This window comes from Haliotis rufescens, unplaced genomic scaffold (assembly GCF_023055435.1).
Source record: "Haliotis rufescens isolate VD_foot unplaced genomic scaffold, xgHalRufe1.0.p SCAF_2, whole genome shotgun sequence".
In the NCBI taxonomy this organism is placed as follows: domain Eukaryota; kingdom Metazoa; phylum Mollusca; class Gastropoda; order Lepetellida; family Haliotidae; genus Haliotis; species Haliotis rufescens.
Window position 1 is genome coordinate 18,555,480 of NW_025963890.1, and position 8,071 is coordinate 18,563,550.

Here is an 8,071-nt window from a genome sequence, read left to right on the forward strand (position 1 = left end):
AAAAATTTCAAAACTACATTTATGAATACAGTGTAAATAGATGTAACAGCCACAAACATACTCATACCACAATGTAAGCTGAATATTTTTGAGTGTAGTAATAGATATATAATATACAGCACCAAAGAGAATCACTACGCCTTACGTTGAAGTTTGAAAGGAGAAGGCATGTGGGACTTGGTTTTGTCATGAAAAGAGTATTGTCATTTTGGTAAACATAATGGGTCAACTTGTTGTTTTTATTATTCTTCATTCATTTTAACCACTGTTTTAGTCATCATATATAAATATTGCGTGAAATTAGAATAATCACAAGTTGTTGGATGAGAATTTCGAAATGTACGAGTCTAACTGACTGACATATCTAAACAGGAATACAATTGTCAAATATAGCGTCATCTTGAACTGATCTTCCAGAGCCAAATGTAACTGAGTTCCTCTCTGGATGTTAAATAATATTTGCAATATTTATTATTGAAAAAAATGGTTGACATGTCTATGGTTATAAGAAATAAACAACACTGTTTTGTCTTGATACCATCAGTTGACAGATAATGATTCTTGATATTTGAAGGTTCTTTATACAAAATCATTATGTCCCAAAATCAACACGTTAAGATACATATGCATAGATCAAGTAGGTATTCAGAATGTGATGATCAAATGCAGGTGGTCTGAAAATAGTCGTGTCTGGTCTGGACTAGACAGTCCAGTGACTGATAACATGATGCGTGCGTGCGTGCGTGCGTGCGTGCGTGCGTGCGTGCGTGCGTGCGTGTTTGTGTGTTTGTCCTAATCCAGACTAATATCGGTCTCATAGTGCTAGCCAATTGAGATCTCTTTCCTCCAACATGTCCATTGAGTATACATTGCTGGTTGTCACAAATCAGAATATTTTCACGGAAATATTCGCGTTACAATGAGTAAGAGTTAAATAAAACTCACTCAAAGTCAAAGACTAGAGTATCCCGTCACGTGGCATATAAAAGAAACGAATACATATAAGGGCGTGAGCTGAAGCGATATTGCTACTTTTTTAGAATTCACTTTACATATCATTGATTGTCATTAAAACGAGATATTAAACCTTGTTATTCCTAATACCTACGGAGGACCGCCTCCGTGATTTAATGGCAGGGCGTCCGCCCGGAGAGGCCGCGTTATACCAAAAGACGTTAAAAGATGGTACTTGTTACCTTGCCTGGTGCTCGGCATTTAGGGGTTAAAACAAAGACTGGTCTGCTCGGAGTCAATAAACTGTATCTGAGTCGAGTATTCATGTTAAACTGCGACATGGTATCTCAGTGGGCGAGCACTATAAAATTGACATTAGTCCGGACTAGTACAAGCAGCCACACACACACGTACATGCACGTCGCTATATAAGTGAAATATTCGTCGGTGTGACGTAACACCCCATTTCACCTCCCCTCAATACCCTTTACCTCTCAAACACATTTTCTTTATGCATCTTAACATAACATCCATACATGTTTTTTGCTTTTAATATGTCAACACTGACAAAATAGCCATCAAGATACTGAGCTCTTTGGCAATTGAGAATCTGAAAAGGACAATGGGACCTCAAATAAATAAAAGTGACAAAAACCTTTCATTTAGCCCGTGAAATCTCTGCTAAATGCAGAGGCCTTTGTACGATTCCGGCTATATCAAAAGCATGTGTTTATAAATCACGCTCAGAGCTCTCCATTCTATTTCACCTCCTCAACAACATTATTATCATTTACCAAAAATACATGCCTATAATATTCAATAAGGTATCCTTGATACCTAAATCTATATGTTCAACAAAATTTCACAAATACCTCTTGGAAATGTTAGCATTAGTAAGACCTGCTCGTAAAGTGCGATGAAAATCTTTCTGAAATCGTGCGCCTCATATTTCATTTTCTTGGGCATTAGAAATTCCAATTTCTTTAATGAGATTTAGAAAATGGCGCTGTAACACTTTTCACATCAGTTGAAGTAACAAACTGATCCGCAAATCCGAATAAGCCTGTCCCTGTTTGATATTTAGTGCAGGATAAGTGCCAAATTGAATCTGTCTTGGCGGATAAACGAGACCGCTTATTCTCTGGCGTCAGTGTTCTATATTTACATGACGACAACATTATATTTTCACACTGTTAAAGTTGATGTTAACATTAAGAGAGAAATTACAAAATCGACCAAAGTCCTTGAAGCATATGTAAGATATTTAAGGAAAAAATGTTTCCCTCTAATAATTGTAGCAAATTGTCCACAGTGTCACTAAAGTTTCTGGTCCTTCATTTGATTGTCTGGGTGGTTCGGGGGGGGTGGGTGGTTGTAACTCATTGTACACCAAGGGAGATAACTATCCCGAGTTCTCGAGTACCAGTTTACTACTCGAGTAGTGGCTCTACCCGAATCGTACTCGTATGTCCATGTGCCCGTTTCAGCCCTAGTCACACATCATATGTACATTCATGTTTCTGGAATTCTTCATGCCACAAAGAGTAAGGACCTCTTGAAATTACAAATATTATGTTGAAACACACCGCACTCGGAAAATAGTCCGGCTTTATTACAGGGCCTGTAAATTATCGAATCTTGATCATGCAAACCAGTGAGTGATGTTATTAGCAACGTCCCAACTTCGGGGCACGATGGCACGCAAATCAGCCAAGACACAAACCCTGACCACCACATCCATTTATTTGCCTCTTCCGACAATCATATATGTAGGTTGCCATGAACCTATTCTAACCACTCCACCTAACCCTAAGCTGATCCCCACCAACGCAGCTTGACCCTGCAGCTTGATCCCAACCCACACTGCAATACCCTGCAACCCTAATCCAAACTTACGCCCTAACTCGGAATCCTCAAGTGATTTATATAATTAAAATGCTGGAATTCAAGACGACTATCATATATGCTTGATAGCTTCTAAAAATCCATGCATACAACAACATTGTTCCTTTGAACACACCAGCAAAAGAAACAATTCGGCACAATCAGCACACTGGGGACATAGGTGACAGGTTATCTTTAACGCAGCAACGTGAAATGATGCTGGTCGTTGGAACGCCAAAAACAGCCATAGTATGATCACTGGCCTGTCAATACCCGTGCTCGTCAGTGTTAGAACGGAATCTTCTCATGTGTTAAACTGAGGCGCTCGGAAGAAGCACGTTGAGAAACTCTCAAGCCCTTAGGTTAGCGGGCTACTTGAATCTACGCATGTTCATCTCACATATCCACACATGTGCTCGCTCGTTCATTTGGAAGCAATACTGTGTATACTGTGTTTTTGCGAAAATAAATGCTTACGACGAATTGTTTCTGAATAAAACAATACTCCAGTCTATGCTTTTTATCCTGCTCTGTCACCATGATTTTGGCAGAAATTTGGTCGTGAATAACGACAGCCATATGTGTAGAAATCTGCCCACAGAAACAAATATGTACACTGTCATTCTGTTAATGTAAATTTAATGTCAATTAAGAATCGTATAAAAGTATGGATTATGAAGACAGTCATGAAAATGCAAATTAGACAACAAAGAACATTTATTAACACTCTAAAATCAAAACGTTGGTGAATTCGACCGAAGCACTAATATCCTCTGAAGGTTCTTTTGGGAATAAAATCGGATGACAACTCCACCAAACATGACCCATGACATCGTTTGGTATTGGACTTGTGAACAACGCCATTTTATTCTTGAATGTTTTTTGCGGATTTACTTTTCTGTATATTTTTATCAGATTTCGTTTCCTCCTGTTAAATTGTTTTGTAATGTGGGTGTTAGATATTGACTTTGCTCGTTGCCAAGGTGATAGTCACATTTAGACCTGAAATAAAGGAAAACAGATAACCGAGTACCAGTGAGTCATCGCTCCCACGTACACGTAGGAGGTCGCGAGGGGCCAATTCCTTGGCCGTGAAGCGATCGGGACATCTACGGGGATTCTGGGTGATGAAAAATGATATATGATCGCAATGTATTGCAATCTGTGACTAGATCTTGACAAAAAGTTCAGTTCAAAATTTGGCAACCATATATGAAGAAAAAACAACTTCACAGAAATTCAAATAACAAAAGAAATATTGAAAAGTGTGAAGTGCAACTTGTTCGGGTGTCAGATGTTAAACGTACTGGCGAGGGTAAATCTGATAAGACTTAATGTTTCCACTTTTTCATCAAACAAAAGCAAACGGTACTTGTGTATAGACGTATGGCTTTTGTCATTGTACTGTGAATTTACAATGTAGCTCCTCACAGAACTTTGAATCCGTGTCTGAACTAAGGATATACAGCACACATTACAAACGAAAAGAATACCCCACTGAGACACAGTATACCGACTCAAGCCGACCAGTCCTTGTTTTAGCCCTTTAATGCCGAGCGCCAGACAGGGCAACCACAAGTACCATCATTTAACGTCTCTTGGTATGACGCGGCCGGGGATCGAACCCCGGACCTTCCGCTCTCCGGGCGGACGCTCTACCACTAGACCACGGAGGCGGTCTACTACAAGGTGACAACTATCATGTATTTCAATACAAGAAGTCAAGAACATTGAAAAGAACATATATATACTCTTAAAAAAAAAAGAAACTTGACACTGACTTTCAAAATGTAATATAATGCGATTGTTTCAAAAAAGGACACAGAAACCATAATTGATACACTGTTTGAAGATCAATGTACACAATGTTCAAAACATTAATCGTGTCACCTAGACAGACACACGTACACGATACACGACACAGGGGTACAGAAAATGTCAGTATCGGTTGTGCCCACCACGTGCATCAATCATCGCTTGACACCGACGACCCATAGATACAATCAAGTTGTCAACGCTGTTGGATGTGCTGCCATTCATGCTGAAGTGCATCAAGAAGTGCCGGAAGTGTTTGGGGCGGTGGTTTCCTTCTGCGAACGCGTCGATCCAACTCGTCCCACAGATGCTCAATCGGGGACAAATCTGGTGGCCGGGCAGGACAAGGTAATGTCTGGATGTTGTTCTGTAAGAAGTCCTGACAAACACGTGCAATATGCGATCGAGCGTTGTCCTGCTGGAACTGTCCGCCATGAACGTTGACGTGAGGAAGAACATGACGTCAATACATGACGTCGAACAGGTCTTCGCGCAAGAAGTCCAGCCTCCCTCAGTCTGTTGCGTACCGTTTGATCTGATATTCTGCGTACCCCAGGGATCTGTGTGGTTGTAGACGTGGCTGTGGCAGTGCGGTCTCGGAGGTGTCGCAGCCGGATGTATCGATCGTGTGCTTGGGTTGTAAACCTTGGTCTTCCTGACCTTTGTCTGTCGTCAACTCTGTTGGTGTTGTTGTATGGGGTCCACAGTGCGGAGATTGTCTGTCTGGATACGCCAAAGTCACCGCCTCTACTGCCGTTGTAAGGACTGTATGAACAGCCGTTGATGTGGATTTTTATACCCATTCCGCAGGGGGGCCTGCATGCCTAGTAGTATATGTAATGATGGTTCTGGCTCACTTCCACTGGAGCCAGATTCATATACCTATACTGCTACTACAGAGGGAATTTTTTATGCGTAAATGATGATGTGATTCAACGATAGTCATGAGATTAAGTTAAATTGGCTCTAGCTCACCAATACCTGGGGCCAATCATTGCTTTAGATGAGTCTAAATGGTAATAAAAATATTCTTTATTATTTTTATCGATAAAGCGATATTCAACATTTTTATTAAGTTCTTCGTTCATTTTACTAGGAGACCAGACTATATAACTACACTCTTCTTGTAAATTGATAAGAAACAATTTATAACCGTATTTGGTTGGTTTGACATCACTGATATAATAAAAACCTTGTGGTAATTCTTTCCATTGAATAGCTTTCTCCATTATTATATATTTATGTAAGCATTTGTCTAAATCAAATGACACGATAGTAAACAATCTATTTTTAATCTCCAACCAGTTCTTTGGTTTTGGCACGGAATAATTGGCGTTCTTGTTGCCTCCCCTGTTCTATGAACTTTTTTTTCTCGTCCTCGCTAATACCACTGGTCTTATGAGATTTTGATCGAATCTCCTGCTTCATTTCATTGTATTTGGTGAGTTCCGACAGCACTAAACGAAACTCATCCTCGGATATCTTACAATCGGCCATTGCTGTCGAAATATGATCCTCAATGCTGTTCAACTTTGCTTCGGCGAGTATCCGAATACTATCGTGTTTTAATGCTTTCTTTTGCAACCTACAAGAAATGAATTTTATCGCTATTCCTGCCAGTCCCGAGACTCCAGCGGTTATTTCCATGCCGAGCACAATAGGCGCTGCGATTATAGTTGATAGTAAACCGATACCCGCTACACCGAGTCCCATGCCAGATACTACAAGCGTGGTGTCAACTCCATCCAGCGCATTCACGGCTCTGCGATACTTTTTATACAATCCAAGTCTCAACTCCCTATCCTTCTCTATTCGATGTTTTATGTCGCTTATTTGATGTAATCGAAATCCATCAACAGTTTCCATCTTTTCAAATGCTTCATCGAGCGCTGGATATAAACTCATAGTGTATATTACGATCATATAATAGTCTTTAATTGGTCTTGCTTAAATGTTTTGAGACTATACATCAATCTTATCAAATGTATATTATACGGCAAGAATATCTTAGTAAGAGAAATACTGTCACTTTTATAAATTTGGACCCCCTCGAGGGTTGCAACGGGTGATGCTCCGATATGAATAATACTGCAACGTTGACGTTGGTGTTTCTTTTGCCATTTAATCGATAGACCTGGTAATATTTCGAAGGCATTTTCCGGTGCATCTCCGAACAAGACTTCAATAATAAGCGTAGAAATATTAGGTATTGCACTCAAGTTATCTTTAATATCATCGAATTCAGTAACCAAATTTAAACTAACGTTTTGGATTGCCGGACGACTATATAACATATGACCTGGGTTTTCTGGCAGGGGAGTGACTAACACACTTTTTCGTTTTGACGGGATATAAGCCGCGAGTACGATGCCACTATTTATTATCTTAGTTAAATTATGTCCCTTACCCATCATCACATAAGGTGGGGTAATGACGATATTCAGTAGCCATTCGATGTTTGCTTCGACCATAGTCCATTTATTCTCGCCGTTGAGAATAATATTGTACGAAGTGTTTTTAATGAGTCTACTAACGTCGACATCGCTTAAATCTTCTAGATTACCCGTGAATGTGACTTCTTTCCGCTTGTATACATTATCGTGTAAGTGTGAAGCGTATATCTTACCATTGTAACCGGGTTTATCAAATCCTTCTGTGTCTCCGAGATCGGAAAGCGCATTTGTATTACATTGTCTGAGCGTTCCAGGGCCTGATGCATCAACCATTATTTTTAATATGGAGTGTTACACTTAAGTATCCTATATGTACAGGTTGGTGTTTTACATCTAATACAGAAATTTTGAGGTCTGAAATAATACCACGCTTTAATTTTTTATATTGTAATGATGAGAAAGATTCCGTTCTGCCGCTATTGTATTTTTCATTTTTCACTGGAACACTCCTGAGCAGAGTTGAAGGACTTCCAGTTGAATATTATCCGTCGTGCTGATTTGATCAAGATGGATGAACAACTCTTTATAGGGAACTAAATCGGGTAATGTATCTCCCTGTCGTGTTTTGTTAGAATTTATAATTCCCATTCTAAGATTAAATCCAAGTGTAACTTCTAAGTATGGGATAAGAATTACAGCTTTTTCTCCAGTGTCGATTTTCACTGTCCCATTCGACTCATTTTGTGTTAGACTAGCTCCATTAGGCTTAAAAATTTCATCATTGAGTGAGCATACGCTGTAATACCCATCAGGTATAGTAATGAATTTGGGAATACTATGTTGACCAGTTATATGTATCCTATTATTATCTCTTGCAGCATTTATATTGGTCCACCGTGGGTAATACGTTACATCGCATAGAGCGACTTCGAGTTGTCCATCCGAGTTATCGATAGTATGAAGCAGTTGAATAGACTGACCATTTGTTATTCCCAGGAGTGTAACATACATATCAAATATACAAT